Source organism: Haplochromis burtoni, unplaced genomic scaffold, assembly GCF_018398535.1.
Source record: "Haplochromis burtoni strain Fernald_Lab_line unplaced genomic scaffold, NCSU_Asbu1 Contig_21, whole genome shotgun sequence".
In the NCBI taxonomy this organism is placed as follows: domain Eukaryota; kingdom Metazoa; phylum Chordata; class Actinopteri; order Cichliformes; family Cichlidae; genus Haplochromis; species Haplochromis burtoni.
In genome coordinates, this window is record NW_024582382.1 from 769,468 (window position 1) to 788,117 (window position 18,650).

The 18,650-nt window shown below is 39.4% G+C and overlaps 1 protein-coding gene across 4 annotated transcripts in view; it reads right to left on the minus strand.

The window, feature by feature from the left end:
* Positions 1-17,788, minus strand: part of znf385c (zinc finger protein 385C) — a 145,607-nt gene extending 127,819 nt beyond the window's left edge. For 3 of the 4 annotated variants that reach the window (XM_005920358.2, XM_042218597.1, XM_042218595.1), the window contains exon 1: positions 17,690-17,787. The gene's annotated coding sequence lies outside the window, so the exon portion shown is untranslated. Of the gene's footprint in view, positions 1-17,584 lie in introns of all 4 variants that reach the window. The other variant, XM_042218596.1, reaches the window with a different exon arrangement.
* Positions 17,789-18,650: the final 862 nt, after the last annotated feature.

Consider the following 18,650-nt stretch of genomic DNA (forward strand, 5'->3'; position numbering starts at 1 on the left):
GGGGGGGGAATGAAGGGTATGCCAGGAGGGATGAAAGAGGGAGTAGCCAACCGTGGAAGTTTTTACTCAGGGTAATGCCTAGGGCGACAGTTAGGGGAAGGAAGGGAGGAACTGTACACACTTGGAAACAAACATCCGCCACAAGCTTCTGCTTTGTCACTACATTATAATGAATGTGATCACCTTCATTCCAATAGCCAAGCTTTCCAGCTGCACAAAAACTAAATAATGATATGATATGAATGAAACCACATTTACTCCAGTGGATTTTGAGACGTGTTTCTTTTCAGTTCTCAATACGTTACTTCCTAAAGCGGCCAGTACATTACAAACAAAGTGTTTCTCAGATGATCAGATAGCTTTGGACACGCCCCAAATTCCTTGTCTTTACAAATCTGACATCCTGTATACAAAAACACTTTATGCTAGCATGGGGCAGAGGTAAAAAAAAAAAAATATGAAGGATTTAAATGTTTCATTCAACTACTTATTTTCCAGTACATCTTATAGAACTGCATGCAAAGGTTTTAGGCACTAACATTACATGCTTTAATAATAATAATATACTTGCATACACATTTTCAACTTACTGGTTGTTACAAGCATGCTGGACACCCTGACAATATTTTTCACAGGATTTAGGCTCAGTCTGAGATTACATAAAAGAGATAGAAGAAACTGACTTGATAACATAGAGGTCAGGGCTATGTCAACTGGATTTGTTTTTTCTCTTGAAAGAGAGTTCCTTATTCCTTATCATATTTATACATGAACTATATTGAAAAATTCTGGTGCGGTAGTTGCATTTGTCTCACTTTTAGCACACAACAGAACATGGTCAGATGACAAACACACAATCTCATTACTGGAAGTAAACTGTTTGGTTTAGGCAAACGGTGGTAGCTGGGTAAAGCATGCAAAAGGCAAGATGCATGACATCCACTCAACCACTATGAATTCTCCAGGCAGTTATTTGCTCTATTTTCACATGAGCTCAGACATCACAGAGAATTTGTGCTAGGGTGCTGGCAAGGTAAAGTCCATTAAAAGCCTAATCTGACAGACTAGGACAAGTGACTTCACATACAACTGTGCTGAGCAATGTCAAGACAAGTTCAAGTTTATCAGAACAGATAAACTTGACAGATATAGGGTTTTTAATACTACAGCCCCAAATTCTGATATATAGACCAATATTCTTCTTTTAGGCACATAAACAAACTCAATAGACTTCATTAACATTTATTATAATTAGTTTTTTCTTTACTCATTCACACACTGCCCAGCTCTGCTCTATTAGCTGTTTGCTGTGTTTGCCATGTTGCAAATGAGGAAGTAGCAAATTTGTCCATTTAAGATTAGTCAAGAATAACCACGGACAAAAAATCATAGATGAGAGTAAATTCAAGCAAAACATGTTCTGTTCGGTAGACAAAAATCGTGGGTTAACAAACAGAGTAAAACATGCAGGTGGGTAGTGTATCACCATTGCAGCGAATGCACCATTTGCTTGGATGTATATAAAACTTCACCACATAACTGGCAAGAAAGCCCCTTGCATTATAAATCCCAAGTGTAAGGAAGGTTTCATGAGTACTTGTACACTGCTTCCTGCTCAAACTAAACCTGAGATCAAAACTCTTTGTAAATCTGTTTTATAAATGAGGCCCCTGTGCTACAGTGCATGTGTAATATTGGCTTATCTCTGGCTGTTTATGTAAGGTGCTTGTTATTCTGCAAAATAATTTGTGACCAACTCTTTGATGCTGGGATGGTGACAACTGATTGAGCAATTTAACGGTATCGCCTGTTGGATAAGATCAAGGGAGCCCCTGAGAGAAACCGTGCATCTCAAAGAATTTATAAACCATTTAACTTGAACATTAAATAAAGTCAAAGTACAACACGATAAATGTCACATTCAGCTGGACAATCTCTTTTTTCCTTTCTTTCTTTCTTTTTTTTTTTTTTAAATAACTCAGCTTTAAGCTATACATCCATGGTGAATATGCAAGTCTTTCAAACTTAGTTACATAGGCTTTGTGCCAAAATCTTGCCATTTCTTAATTGACAACTGAATATATCTTGATGGATACATTTGTTGGACTTGTCTTTTACTACAGTAGGAGGAGTTCTGACAGCCGTTAGAGGGCCAAAACACTGTTAACATGTGTGGTTGCACTTTAACTCCCTGAGATGCTAATAGATACTTGTTCCCAGTTAAAACAATTATCTCCTCACTCCTTCTTTAATGGGGATTGACATTTAAATGAAGTAGTTAATGTGTGCCAAGGACAGAGTATGCCATGTTAACAATTAAAATGTTGCTTAATGGAGCATGCCAGAGCTATTTTGAGTGCATGTTGTGGGAGAAAGAATAGTGCGTACTCTATTAGTCAGAAACCAGAGCGAATCCCTGAAGTGGGCCAAGGTCAGAGCTGCTCCTTCGTTTCTAGGCTAGCTGCTCGTCATTCAGGCACTTCAAAACCCTGACAAAAATCATTAACATAAACACCAACCTGGGAGAAGGCTTTTAGCATACAAAAAGTAGCCATTGAGAATGTTCTGTCATTTATGTAACACCTCTTTTGGCATGTTGAAAAGCAAGGGCTAGCAGGTTTACATGCAAGCTGAGAAGTGCCCTCAGGGCCCATTGCTCCTCTCTTTTAAAGACAGGCTTCATCTCACTTTTCACTCACTGTTTTTCCTGGTTTAAAGATTTATTTCCACACTGTTAGAAATACTTGAGCTCACTGTTGCAAAGTGTAATGAACTTGGCTCATGCACAGTGGCTTAGGAGTCTGGAATAGACTTGAGAAACAAGCAAAAGAAAAAACAAAACAAAACAGGGATACCAGGGATACTTGTCTCTACTGTAAGTGGACAGCAGGAACAAGACGAAGCAGGAGCGAGGGTTGTTCCAGAGGAAGGTGGAGGAGGAAGTTACAGAAATACAGAGCTCCAGTGTATGTTTTTCCTACCAATCCCGTCCTTCAACTTTAAACCCTCTGAAGGCTCCAGAACCTCTCTGTCCTGAGCCAGTATGGGAACAAGGGTGTTCTCTATGTTCTTGCTGCCTTGTGAGGGGTTAGTTTCCCATACAAGCAGGTTTTTGGGGTTAAATATGCGATCTGTGTGTTCATGTGCCACAGTAAAGTTTACCATGAAGGAGGAGTGCCTTGGTACAAGCTGTGATGTGGGAAGACTGTCGAGATCCATCTCAGGCAATGACTGAGCACACTGTTGTAAACATTTAACAAGTTCTATCCTGCTTTCAGAGCAAAATCATTCAGGTAAAAGTAAAAGGTTGTCTAAAAGTTGATGTCATTTTAGGTATTTTAGCATATTTCATTTAGTCTGAAAAGGCTTGAAGGTTCAAGTTCATAGTCAATTATCCTGGATTCAATTGAGAGATATTTCAGATTCAGACATATTTTAGATCCCTTTTTTGTAAAGCACTATAGGTTTAATCTAGCTTGAGTTGGGGAGGATATAATAATATTGTATAATTAAGCCTGTGCCCTTAACTCAGCGACAATGATATGAATTTTTATTGCTGCTTTTCACCTCCAATTCTTTGTACTTCATTTAAAGTGAACCTGTTCTACTCGGTTTCATTTTATTCTAGGGCTCCACTGGAGTAGTTTTGTGTAATTAATGGTTCAAATAGTATTTATTTATCTTGTACTGGAACTTGTACTTGGCGTGGGGTTTCTGAGTTCACAGAGCTGTGTGCCTCAGATGACCAATAAATCTCATTTCAATGACATCATGCAGAGCCAGGACTAGAAAAAAAGTCTCAAATGCAGACTTTAGAAGAGTCTGAACCCTAACCTTTTCACCTTTAGAGATTACTTGCACACAGGCTTTCTTCATTCCTTGATATACATGACTCCTGTGTAGTAACGCTGGCATCTTGTTGGCACACTATATATACTAATATATTTCTAAAATAAACAAATAAATGACTTCACTGCAATTTTCCCACTTAGACAAAACCATTGAGTGGACCAAAGTGAAGCTTCTGATGAACCAGTTTTGGCACCTGGACAGTCCTGGTACAGCCGATTGTCAATTTGCATTTCAGAAGCTACTTAAGATACTGAATAAACTGATTGAGGTGTAATGGGTTTGCCACACCTGTGGTTAATCACCTTTGATTACTTGTCAGGGATCTGTCCTAGAATAGATCTGTGCTCACTCAGTAACAGCCACATAGCCTTTAATAAAGGACTGCAGAAATTTCCATAATGAGACTGACATGGATATTTTTGCCACCTCAGTGTAGGTGGGGGAAAAGGTTTGCTGCTGTCCAGAGATGAAAACTAAGCTGCTGCTACTGTGATGTTGATTTGTGCGAGCCATGTTTGTCGAAGTTGGGGTTTATGTGCATTCACTGTCAACATACTTGTTTAGAAGTGCACGGAAAGGGATCAGATGTCCTCAGGTTCACAGCTTCAGATATACTCATGTTTCCTCTCCTAGTTTGCCGTGAAAAACAGCAGATCTACATTGTTTTCGCTTTCACCTCAGTTTCCTAGCTATTGATTTCCTGCGGACTTGGGGGTTCAATTTGTCTGAAGAAGAACAGTGCACTGTTTTGATTCTTCAAAGACAGTCACTGAGGCATCCCTGGTTTGTGTTGTTGTGTTTGCACATTTCTGTTGCTTGTGGGCTCGCACACAAGAATTTCACTCGCATGTGCTGTGCCAGTGTGCCTGCACATGCGATGTGACAATAAAAGTGATTTGATTTGATTTGATTTGATTTGATCCCTGGGTTGCAGATCTTGTAGCACCCTGCTCACTTCACTGAGAGAATGAAGACCCTCAGGAACCTCTGAGCTTTTTTCAGTATTGCAAATGACCGTTGGTCAAAAAGAGAACGGTTTTGTTTTGATATCAGAATTTCTAACTTCTACATTGGCAATTTTTTGATGCCGAATCTGATGTCACAACAAGAAATTGCCATATTGACGGGATAACATTTTTGAATATTTATAACAGTAAACAGACTGCAAAATGGTGATGAGGTAGTGGAGTGAATGAGAAGAGGGGGGACTATGTGAACACAGCAGTTTGTGTGGACACAATCTAAGGAAAGAGTGAGAAAGTACAGCTGGAGTTTGTGTAGTGAAACAACCTGTAGTTAAACTGTTTAAAATAAAAGGGGTATATATAAGCTTTATTTAGATGTTAGCGTCTGTTGACATTAGCTATCTACAATCTTTTGGAGTTATTAAGTCATATCTGTACTTTCAGGTATCTTTTTCCTTGCTTTGGCTTGAAAAGGACTGTATGTGGCTTTTCAGAGAGCAAGTGCATGCATTCCTCTGCTCTCTTTATCTTGTGTTGTGCACACTCTGTGACAGCAGTGTCTTTGCAATTGTTAGCCCAACCCCAGTAGACCCTGTTTTGTCAGCAAAAATGCTCCCAGGAGCAGAGCACTGAAAGATTCCCATTCTTCTTTTTACTGAAAGGAAGAAATATATAGTTCAATTATAGGGTCTATCAGGCTAGCGTGAGTTTGGGATGGCTTAAATTGAACTGGTGGGAGACAAAGCCAAGCTGATGAGTAATATAGTACAAGTGGAGCTCCCTGTACCCTCAGCTTTTGCCTCCTCACTGACTTAACATACACACTGAATCATTAGTAGAATGAGTCTTTTAATATGTACGGCTCAAGTCAGGATATGTCAGAAGTACTATAGATGCAGGAACTTGCCAAACAGGTAAGAAATGGAGAGAAAGACAGTGAATCAATTCTGTTAACAGAAGTGATTTAGTGGATCAGCGAGTCGATATGTGCGTCAGCTGCGCGAGTTAAGAGTTGATGTCTCGGCTGCTGCTGCAGGGCTAAGAGGGATTTTGAACCGGAGGAAGTGGAGTTAATAAGGAATCTCAAAGAGCAGAGAGCTGGCCTTGCTTTCTTCATCCACTCGTGGCCCACCAGTTTGACATGGAGGATAAGGGGCCTCCAGCAGAGTGCAAACGCACATCACCCACACACTCCTGCAACGCAGAAATGAAAATCACCTCAGCTGTAAATGAGAAAATGGATAGAGACAGATACCGCTGGAAAAAGTGCACACACTGACGACACAAAGTAAACAGTGTGAAAGCATACTGAGACTGTGGAAAGAATAAACAATCTCGATTTTCTAGAGCGGCTAAGGCTTCATATGGTAAGAGCCTGATAATCTGACTTCTAATCCAAGACCAGGCCCCCACTGATAGGTTTGCTAAGCCCTGGTTCATTGTGAGGATATGGTAGACGTAGATCAAAGAGGGCAGTTGAATGATATGAGCAATTCTGAGTCAGCTGCTACGTCAATAGTGGCATCACAGGCTCATCTTCGGTACCAGAAGTGCTATGAGGCTATCTGTGGTGACCTGAGCCTCACCCATCAATATCCAGCCCCCCACCCTCATCACAGCCTGCATGGTTCAATAAGAGACACAGTAAAACAAGAGTGTGTGCCTCAGAGTCAGCCCTCCAGATGGTGGAGGTTACTGTGATCAGCATGGATTACATGTCTTTCCACCCTGATCAATGAGAGATAGAGGCAGGGGTTGGTGGCTTGGTGGGGTGGAGGAAGCTTTGGTACCACCTCCTGCAGGCTGTAATGACTCTGATAGCTGTTGGGGGCAGGAGAAGAGCTGTTTGCTGTGCTGGATATAAAACAGATGATTGTTTTCATAGGAATTACATATGAAAGCAAACTGAAAACACACAATCCACAAAAACACTATCTCATTTAGGCACACTGTTAACAATAAGCACAAACATTACACAAATAGCTGACAGGCATGAGTAAAATGTACTAACAGCGAACAAAAACAGTGACAATATTCCTCTCATACTGGTTTCAGTGGCTCCTTGTTAAACTCATAATTTATAGTCCTTCTCATCAACATACACAGTGCTGAATAATCAGGCCCCATCATATCTTAAAGACTTCACGGTACTATTTTATCCCAAAAGATCATTTGTGCAGGTTTACCCACTTGCTACATGTCGAGCATTTTGAAAAGTGCAGTAAGGTGGATCGTTAACCTATCCGGTTCATTTCCTTTAGAGCCAGCTCCCAGTTTGCCCTGGGGGGAAATTATGGACTAAAGATCAGGTTTAAAATGTTCATTTTATTGTAAGGATAACAATACCTTTCATCATATTAGTTATGCTGCTGTAGGTTCAGGCTGACAATCTCAAAACTGCAAAGCCCTGTGAAACCCTACAACAAAACCTGACATTCAAACAATATTTATTTGTCACATACAGAGTCATACAGGGTACAACATGTAGTGAAATGCTTGTGTCCAAGCTGCGGACGTAGCCAGGCCATTCCAGGGCTTGTTTTAGCATGGGGGTCTAGCCAGGACCCTTACTGGATACCGGGTGGGAATCAAACTTGCAACTCCTGCTCCAAAGGTGTGTAGTCTTACCACTACACTATCTAGCTCCATTCACTGCCCCAGAAATGTGACAGCATCACATTGATGCACCCCACAGTTATTATAATTGGCCTGTTCAGTACATTCAGTTCCTCCTGTGCGTTTTGGCTGTTTTTTCACCATAGTCTTTGAGTTGATCAGTGGGAAAATGACCATCACCTAAACATAATAATGGATTGGATTTATATAGCGCTTTTCAAGGCACCCAAAGCGCTTTACAATGTCACTACTCATCAAAAATCAATATATATAATCACAAATGCTCAAAAAATCCTAAGGGAAGATTGCTAAAACAACTAGAATGGGATTGAAGGAATATACAATGAAGTGAGGGACAAATATATTTGACCACAACAAAGACTGGAGACCTAGGAGGGAAAGAGGTCTCAACATTTTATTTGTTTCTATTGGCTGGCACCGCATATAAAACATATATAACAGGACATAACCACAAGGTAATTAACACATAAAGCACCAGCACAAGGATAAGTCCCGGAAACAATATCAGCCAGTTACATAGACTGCATTGTAGGCTAAACAATGATTCACCACAGAAGTCTAAATCAAGGTAGACACAGGTAAAACCAGCGGGGGTGTGGAAGATAATGACAAGGAGAAAAACCAGACATACATGGAAACAAGAATCCGATGGATCAAGAGCCAGTGTAATTCCCAATGTATAACAGGAAGTTGAAATGAGATAAAGCGATTAGCACACAGACCAAACAGAGGGAGGCAAACTCAGGAAAATTCTGGAAACCACAAAAACAAGAAAGATTGTCAATAATCTAAACCAGTGGTTCTTAACCTGGGTTCAATCGAACCCTAGGGGTTCGGTGAGTTGGTCTCAGGGGTTCGGCAGAGCCTCCGCCATGACATGCACGGCTCATTTTGTGCACCAGTAAAAAACATATCTATGTCTTGAATATGAAAAAAATCATATTTTATTTTTCACTAAAGAGGGGTTCAGTGAATGCACATATTTAACTGGTGGGGTTCGGTACCTCCAACAAGGTTAAGAACCACTGATCTAAACAAACCAAACTCAGTAAATACTACACAAAAACTCAGGACCGTGATAGTTTTCATTGTCAATAATTTTCCATAAGGAAAGCTCACTGGAAGAAAAATGCTACTGTGATGGAACAACAAATCTTACAGGTACAGTCAGTTCAACCTAAGCCCCCAGCAGATGAATGTAAAGTAGATGATATAGAGCAGATCCAAAACACTGTGAGGTGCCCGTCTAACTTGATGGCTGTTAGAGCTGCATATTCATTATTTGTTACTATCTGACATTTGGGTGACACATGCAACAGAAAAAAAACATCTTTCACCTGCTGTTCTGAAATTGTCTTTTGGGATGTTGATATTTTCTCCAAAGATATCCACATTGCTCAAACATTTATGCTACAGACAGCAGGGCTTTTCATTTTTATTCCAAGCTTTATCTTTTGAATTACAGCTAAATCCACCTACTATTTTATATGGTAGAGCAAACAGTGGGCGCATGTTTGGCTATGAAAAGAATCATTCTTATTCACACTCTCAGCAATGGCTTATATCATAATTAACTTCCCTTTTTTCACTAGAAAAATACTAAATAATATGTCAACCAAGGTTGAAGCAAGGTGAGGGCAAACTGTCCTACAATTCAACTAAAAAGCTTTTATAGAGAGTGGTTACTCTAAAGATTTTGCCTCAGATAAATCCATTGCACCCAAATATTATTACTTAAACTAATGCCTTTCATTTATTAAAAGCAACCAAATAAAAATAGCTTGCAGTGAGGGGGTGGGCTTTATTTTTCACTGCTTCCTTGCCTTGGATTTAACAGTAAATTCCCAAACCTTGCTACAAAAAAAGTGAACATGAACATTGCTCCAATAATCCTGACATTCAAAAGCCCGGAAAGTGATGAGGGACAAAGACTCAACACGCTATCCAGATTGGGAAACTAGTCATCTCAGTTATAAATAATCCTGATGCCGTGAAAGCAAATGAGTAATACTCTTACTTCTGTCAATAATGATGACTGTTTTGCCTTTATGTAATACGCAGGTCCCACAGATCTCCTCTGAAAGGCTGTAGTTGTGTTTAGCAGCTAACAGATGTGAACGTGAGTAAGTGACTGTATGTGAAGCAGGGTGTTACTGAAAAAAAGCACACCTACAAAAAAAAGAGAAAAGTCAAGAAAATATTTGCATATTCATGAATGCTGCTCATTATGAAGGCTCTGATCAAGTGATTTAGCTGCTACCCTACCTGAGAAGTTCAGTTGGACCTAAACAAGCAACCTTTTTAAGGTTTGTTGTTGTTTGGAGTGGTTGAGGTGGTGTACCTGGCCCCGAACACTGAGCCAGTGTTCAGCCCCAGAGCACCGCCATTCAGCAGCAGCTCAGCGGCATAAATGCACCTCTGTGTATGTGCATCTGTTTGTGTAAGTGAGTGTGCCATTCTAACACTGGAGCCACTGTGAGTGTGAGTCATTACACATCTGTGAATGTGTGCGTGTAGGCATTTAAGGTTGATGGCAGCGAGGCAGACTTCTGCTGCTTTCTGTTAATGAACATAATGATTTTACAACAAATCAAAATTAGATCAAATGAAGCTCAACACAGATGCTGAAAGTGCTACTGAAGAGGTTCTGCCTTCTCATGTTATTGTAGGTGTTGAAAATGTTCCCCTCCCATCTATTATTCCCATTTGTCTTCCAACTTCACTGTGCCAGATCCATTTCTGTTTGGGCACAGGGCTCAGAAGGGGGATTCAGGTGTCATGAGGGGATAGAAAAGGGGTCTACAGAGGGATGCCAAGAGACAGTAATGGGTTCAGTTGTGTCACATCTACTGCTCACCACTGAGAAGCAGGCAGTCTCTGCTTGGGATAAGCACCTTTGGTCAGGCATGCCAGTCAGGAGAGTTTGAGAGAGGAAGGCTCTAACAATGGGAAATGGACAGAAGGCAAGTCTCGAGATCTACGCAGCTCTTTGTGCAGCTGTCAGAATCCCTGACCCCTACCAAGTCCACCGCCACCTTTGTGTCACATCTAGTCTCACACAGAGCAACAACCCAGGCCAGCTAAAGGCTCTGGGGTAGACACATACCACTACTCCAACTAGACAGCATGGCATGAAGGTCAGGTTTTCATGCCTTTTAATATAAATATAAACTTTTCATTGCACCCATCAACCAAAGCCATGCACAGCTAGTTACTTGCCCACCTGCTGTGCACCTAATCCCCTCAGTGTGTGGAAGAAATTCATAATTTATGAACCTTATGTGTTAATCCATTCTCCTTGAAGAGCTTTTTTTAACTGAATAAATTCTTCTGACGACACCTTAGCTGTGACTTGTGATGAAATGCCTTGTACAAATTTCAAGATTGTGTTGAATATGATAGCACATCTACTTTTCCATGACAGAACAGTGATGTCCTCCAGTGCCAGGCTACCCCCAGCAAGGTTGAATTTAGCTGTGTGTTTGTTCTGGCAGACAGAAATGTGACAACATGTGTGTCACAATTTTAGCACAAAACTTTTCAGACAGTCCAACTGAAGGTCACGGTACTGCTCTGATTGGTTTTACAGCACAGGTTGAAATCAAGGGTATCAGTCACACAGAGAGAGGGATAAAGACTGAACCAGAAAGGTCAACAATCTACCCACACATGTGTAGATTCAGTCTTGGACCTTGCAGGCTCCAACTGTGTCGGCTCCTCAGCTTGAGCACACTGGTCACCTTCGCTCAGCAGGTGACGATACCACGTAACAGTAACAAGGAAGATGATCATTAAAAAAGTCAAAGTAAATAAGCTAGTGGGCAGCTGAACATCATACGAGTGAAACCAAACAGAAAATTACACTCAGCAATATAAATGCATGTGGATCACAGAAAATCTTTTTCAAATGCACACATTGAAAAGTATAAATATATCCATAAAGTCTTGACATAGTGGTAGCAGGAGTACCATGGCAGTATTCGTATTCATCTGTGTGTATGCTTAGTGTTCTGTTTAAAAGCCTTCAAGCTTCAAGCTGGTCTCTTGACCAAGCAAAAGAGAAGATAACCTGAGGACCATCAAATCAAAAAGAGGGAGATGCTGTGGCCGTTATGAGAATGTCACTGTAAGCCTAAGTGGCTTTACATCTTTAAATACTCACACACAGCCTGTCAGAAAATATTTATAATTACCGATATCAGAAAATTCGAGCTCCCATATAATGCTGTCTCTCTCACTTTTACTTTGCTCATATCATACCATTTTTAACACTTTTCTCCTCATTTTTTTGTTGTATTCTATTTATAGTCTCACCAGATGTCTCTGCAGACCTGTGGAGTAAATAATTACATTTCTTCTTTCATGTAAGGTGCCATCTTCCCCACAAAGTAACATCTACAATCTCACAAACAATGCCCATAGAAGAAAAGATCTTTTCAAGCCCCCAAGTAGATGAAATGTAGTGCAGACACAGAGGGAACCCTCTCAAATCTACCGCTAATGCTTCCTCCAAAATGACCCCTGTGAGATGAACAAGGCTTTTCAGCCCTGAACCCTACAATGAGTATAAAGGCACTTTAAAGCATTTTGCTGAGACACGTTTCACCGCTGGCTGCCAAAGTGGAGGTAAAAAACTAGTAACCACAGCTAACAAGACAGGCTGTTTGTTGACGTCTTCTCTTTACCATCAATGGCAACAACAAAACCTAAGCAATGCATCAGTCACTCACGCACACCCCATCTCCACCCTAAACTATATGCCATAGTTTGTAGTAGGTCTACTGTTCAGTGAAGAGGGAAAAAAAGCCACATTATTTTTCATCCAATTTAAAAACTTCTAGCATCCTTTCATAAGCGTTAGAGCAATATTACGTGTTTTACCTGAAATGTCCAAGTGACTCATTCAAAAACAATTTCTTACATTGAACCTGCTCTGCTGTGCATGCACTTCTACCCACATCCACGCAGGATGATGTAGGTGTAGGTCAACTGCTATTGGGCTAAACGAGAGCTTTAGGTGAGATAATGAAACATTATCAAAACATGAATCAGCGCTGTGCTGAATGTGGCTGCCAGTTATTTTGTCAGCTATAATTCAGATACAGATATCTATTCAATTCAGTTCAATTCAAGTTTATTTATATGGTGTGAAATTAGAACTGTTGGCTGTAGGTTCTTTATACTGCAGGGTAAAGAACCCAACATCAGATCACCTCCTACGAGCAAGCGCTGTTAAATATGATCTGCTAATCATCTGTTTGAATAATAACTTTTTCTTGTTATTCTCAAGTTAAATACACTCACTGGCCACTTTGTTAGGTACACCTGTTCAACAACTTACTGATACAAATTTCTAATCAGTCTAATCTAATTAATATAATCACATGGCAGAAACTAAATGCATTCAGCCATGTATGCAAGATGACCTGCTGAAGTTCAACCCAAGCATCAGAAATGGGAAGAAATGTGATTTAAATAACTTTGAATGTGACATTCTTGTTGAAGAACAGGCTGGTCAGAGTGTTTCTGAAACTGTTGATCTATTGGGATTTTCCCACACAACCATATCTAATGTTTATAGAGAAAACAGAATACTTTGAGCTGATAGGAAGGTAACAGTAAAGCAAACCATTCGTTACAAGCAAAATATACAGTGGAACAACTCTGAACAAACAACACAACAAATCCTTAAGTAGATGGGCTACACCAACAGAGGAGAACACCAGGTTTCATCTTTCTTCTATCAACTAAGAACAAGAAGCTGAGGCTGCAAATTGCACAGGCTCATCAAACAGAGGATTGGAAAAACGTAGCCTAATCTAAAAAGTCTTGATTTCTGCCTCAGCATTTGGATGATAGGGCAGAAACAACTGCTGTAAACAACATGAAAGCATAGATCCATCCTTTCTTGCATCAATGGCTCAGGGTACAGTAGTGCACAGCAAATTCAAAAGTGTTAAATTTTTTGGTGTTAATAGTCTTCTTGCAAAAGTAGAGTTAATTTTACTCTAAGCAGAGTCACATTCTTTTAATGTAACTCTGAGGTGTAAAATGATAGTAGTTAAAATCGAGTGTTAAAAATGAGTGTTTCTCTGTCAAATCTGGAGGTGTTACAATGGAAACATTAACTCTTGACCTCTTAACTCTGAACTCCTACAGGGGCTATGACACCAACAGAGTAAATTCACAGACTCCGCCCCCAGCACGGCTCCAATCGAAGCTGAAGTGAAGCCGTTTCAGAACATTTTGCTCTACATATTTGAGTTGTTTGCCATGCTTGGTAAGTCATTTTTTCAAAGATTGTTTCAATTATTATTATGAGCTTTTACTTCTGTGGCTCTTTGGAGTTGAGACAAAGCTGTGTGAAAGGCATTAGCCATGTTGCTCGCTGATAGCATAATATTCTGTTTTAGCTAGCTGAAAGGTATTGTTTGCGGGCAAATACCACAGCCTTGAAAAAAAGCTTGCATGTGAATTTTCAGTCAAACTTTTGGTCAAATACACCTAAAACAATGTTAGAATGTGAAATGTTGGTATAATGGTGCTACTTGAAGCCTGAAAACGATCGCCCATAAAAAAAACGAGCAAACAGCAGTAGCAGACGTCCTGACTGGATTCTACGTTAGCATAGATCCCTCCAGAGTTTTGTGCACACGGTTTAGGTAAAAATGAAAAAGGTTGAGGTTTTACATTTAGTTCAGTATTACCTGTTGCCTGTGTCCTTGTCTTTTGGGAAAATACTTTACACAAGTAATGGCTCAAAGAGGATTCCTTTTTTTTTTTACTGTGCTGCAATTGTTTACTGGATTATTTGTGCCATTAATTAGTGTCAACTAATTTTTATTCATCTCCGCACAGGATATGCTTGTGAAGATGGAATATGGGGGAGAGCAGAAGTGCGTTGAAGTTCCACAAAGGGATGAATGAAGGACATGCATATTGTATTGAAGAATAAGTGATGAGAATGCTGTTATTTGCATTTACCATGTCAGACCTTTTGATAAACAAAATTCTAATGAAAGTGAGAACATGTATACTGTTACATCTTTCAGAAAATGTTTTGAAATTGTGGTGCACAGTTCAGAATAAATGTTTTTCAAAAACCATTGCATCTTTTTAGTAAATGTTTATTTCCAAAAGAAATTTCTAGAAGTTCAGAACAGTAAAATTCCCGCTTTTTAGAATGAATTAGAAGATAACTCTTACGTAGTTAAACTAAAATACTCTTTGAGAGTTAATATATAAACTCTTAACACCAAGTGTTAAATTATCAACTCCAGACAGATTTGGTGTTTAACACTAAATCAGAGTTAACGTACCAACTCTCCAAAAAGAGTTAAATTAACACTCTCTGGTGTGGACCCATATAGACACTTTAATAGTGTTGAAATCAAATCTGACAGTGTTAATTTGGACATGCTGGATTTGCTGTGTGGTGTAATGGCGTGAGGGATATTTTGTTGGGACATTTTGGGCCTGAGCATCATTTAAATGCCACCTTAAAATGCCTAAGTGCAAGCTGCAGACAATGTCCATCCCTTTATGACCACAGAGTATCCAACCTCTGGTGACTGTGTCCAGCAGGAAAAAACACTGTGTCCCAAAACTCAGATTATTTCAGGCTGGTTTCTTGAGTTTCCTGTAGTCAAAATGTCTTTCCATTCACCAGATATCAATCCAACAGAGCATCGATGCAATATGGTGAAATAGAAGATTCACATCACGGATGTGCAGACAACAAATCTTCAGCAACTGCATGATGTTATCATATCAATGTGATTCAAAATCTCTGAGGAATGATTCCAGCACCTTGCTGGATCTATTGAACAAAGAATGAAGGGGTTCTGTGAGCAAAAGGGGGTGAAAAATTAGCTTAGATCAACAATTCTTAAGGAGGTTTGAAGTAGTGCGAGGCACACTTTACTTACAAGTTCTCTTTCTACAGATCATTTATATGCTAAGGAAGCAAGTAAACAATTGCAGGTGGCAACATTAAGTAAAATGTAATGTGGTTTGGAATTAAGTTTCATAAACATACTTCAAAACTGAGGGAACAGGAAAACTTAGAAAGTTGTGTAATGATAAAAGAAAACACCTGATGGGCTGCAAGGTTAATTGGATTAATAAATAACAGACTGTGTAGAAAAAAAAAACACCGCAATAAGGCTGAGTCTTCAGAAGTAAACATGGTTTAACAACTTTGTGAGCAAATTGTTCAGCAATTTAAAGAATTTATTTTCTCAATGTAAAAATGGCAAAGGATTTGGGAATTTCATCATCTTCATAACAAGATTAAAACAAATATACAGAGAATGTAGAAAAAACATTAAAAACTGATACTAAATGGCTGTGACCTCAGCCAGTGTATTATAGATAATACATAACACTGTAGCAGACATCACTGCATGCTCAAAAACACAAAAATCCCTGTCAAGTAATGCAATTCATGACTGCACTGCACTCAGAAAAGCCACGGAAATTAACTGTTTTTGAAACATGGGATGTATATGTATAATATAAAAATTGTTGTTTACATGTCCATATTTATCCAACTTCATGGTGTGCACATATGAGGTAAAAGAGCAAGACTCCAGAACTTTACTCTGAAGGACGGGAAAAACTATTTGTTTGAATTGCTATCCTGTTAATTAGAAATCAAACAAAGTGAGTTTTTTCTTTTTTCTTTAGAATTCATCTCTTCATCATAAAAATGTAGCTTGACCTAACAGTATCGTTTAGGTAAAAGGCAACTACTGGCAATGCCTTTTCCAGATGGAACTTGCACTTTGCACACATGTCCACAAACACTGCCATTACTGTACTGTATTGCTGAAAGCCTGTACTGTAATAAATGGCTTATGGCCTCATGGCAAATGTATCGTTACACACTATCTCCTGTTGTTGACTAGTCTTGGCACAAGCTGTACAATGTCAGACTTTCTCCTACAAAAGAAAAAGAGGTGGCAAGACAAATTACAACATTCATCATCAGAGTAATTCAGCAGGAGAAGCCTTCTCTCAGAGGTTCTCACCATAAATAACCTCCGTATAGATCCGCTGCACTTTGTGAAGCACTCCAAAATCGGCTTTGTGATATTTCACTTTATTTATTCATTGCAGCAACTACTGGGCAGTAAGAATACAACAAAAGAGGCATTTCACTGAAAATCCATCAAAAGTGCCAAAGGAGAGTCAGAAACCACTTGCTAAAGAAAGCTGGAGATGATTCCAACAATATGCCAACAAACATGTCCTCCTCCCATAGTACCCCTGTTTTTGATAGTTCATAAAAGCACTGATAAAAAATAAATCTTTAAAAGTCCAGAAATCCTCCATGAGCAAACGTCTGTTATTACTGCTCCCACTAGACCATATGTGACAGAATTGCGGTTAATCGAATAGTAAAAATAGGTCCCATGTGTCACAAGAGATTGCATGCAAAGCCAGTTTTACCTACTTCATAAGCAAATAATTCTGGAGAGTGTAGTACGATGTAATATGTGCCTTTTGCACAGGTTACATAGCAATAAGACAAGCTGAACACGTAAAGCTAAAACTAAAGGAGTCTCCTCAACACTATCAAGGGCGATAAGTCTTATTTGATTGCAAATGTAATTTAATTAGGTATTTAAGTATGAAGTATTAGAAAGCTTGCAGTGCGTGAAGCCTCTGTATGTAACGTGAAGGCAAAAGTGCACTAGAATAACTTCATGTTTTTACTGACAAAGGGTATCTTGTTAAGTCATATAAAGGGGTGAGGGGTGCATGACCCACAGTTGAATGTATACCAACAAATGAATCTTACATATATCTTTTAGATACCTTCTCTTTCGTTAGTTTTTAAATTATGTCTCAATCTCTTTTTTCATTTTATTAAGCCTATTCGGGAGATTAGTTTGCTAATATTATTTTCAGAGAACAAATCAGTTAAATGCATTTTCCATGCGAAACAAGTGATAAGAAAGAGGATTATTCGGCGGCTGCTGCTGATGCGCAATTACGCATAACCTCAAAAATTCACAGTCTTTCGCCAAACCCTCCTAATCCTCCAGCGACTGAGAAAATAAAACTTTACATGCACTAAATGAGCCCTTTACTCCACTCTGTCTGAAACCGGCGCATCCACGCACCTGAAAATCCCGCATCATTAAGTCAGTTCAGTCCCGTGAAAACTTTTTGCACTCGGCAGTCTTCTTCACATGTCTACACTCAGAAACGAAGACGCTTTGCCTTACCGGTCCCGTTTCGTTTCCGAGTTTCCCGGTGCTCGTCGGTGCCCGGCAACGGCAGAAACAGATGGCTTGAGACTGGCAGCCACGGCAAAAAAGCAAACCTGTCCAGTGCAGCGGTTTTGTAAAGTTTAACACGGTGCGACAAGCTTTGGAAGGAAGTGGCTTTTCACAATAATGGCATACCAGTAGCACTAAAGAGTCGTGATAGACTGCCAGGCCCGCGAGGTAGAAATTTGCTTTCAGATGCGAAAAAAAACATTTTTATTTAACTTTCGGCCTCAGTTTAAACTGCATTATGAGAAAACCCTCTTTACTTAAGATCTAAAAAAAAATGACAAACAACTTTGTCTTATTTTGAAACACATGACCAGATGTCTTTGCTCTTTTTATGGGTGTCTTGACAGTTCCTACACTGACCAGCTGTTTTACCTCCAGGAACTCATCAACACGTCTATGCAAACTGTTCTTTGTTTTTGGGACCCCAGATAACAGGATCAGTACCATTTCTTTACATATAAATGTATTTCACGACACTCCCGTTCTTTTATTTTCCCAAATAAGACTTGTATGTATATATTTTTTCTTCGTACACTCTCCCATACAACTTATTTTTCCTAACAGACTTACATCAAATACAATATTAAGATTCCTTAATTGACATTTATGTGGTTGCACCAAACAGGTAGCTTATTTATTGGTAGCATGACCTTTGACTTACTGCAGCACGATGGTTTGCTTTAAAATATTGCTGGTCAAATTTGTCATAGCAGCCATGTTATGATGACGCGTTTATGTTAGGATATTTGAAGGTTTCCCAGACTCCAAAAATAGCTACAGCAGGAACAATAAACATCCCAGAATGACAGCCTTGTTCTCATTGTCCAAGAAAAACATTTCAGAATGCCAAGTTTGCTCAGGATATGCCTTAAAAATCCAGTTTTAGGTATTTATGTAGTTCATTTGT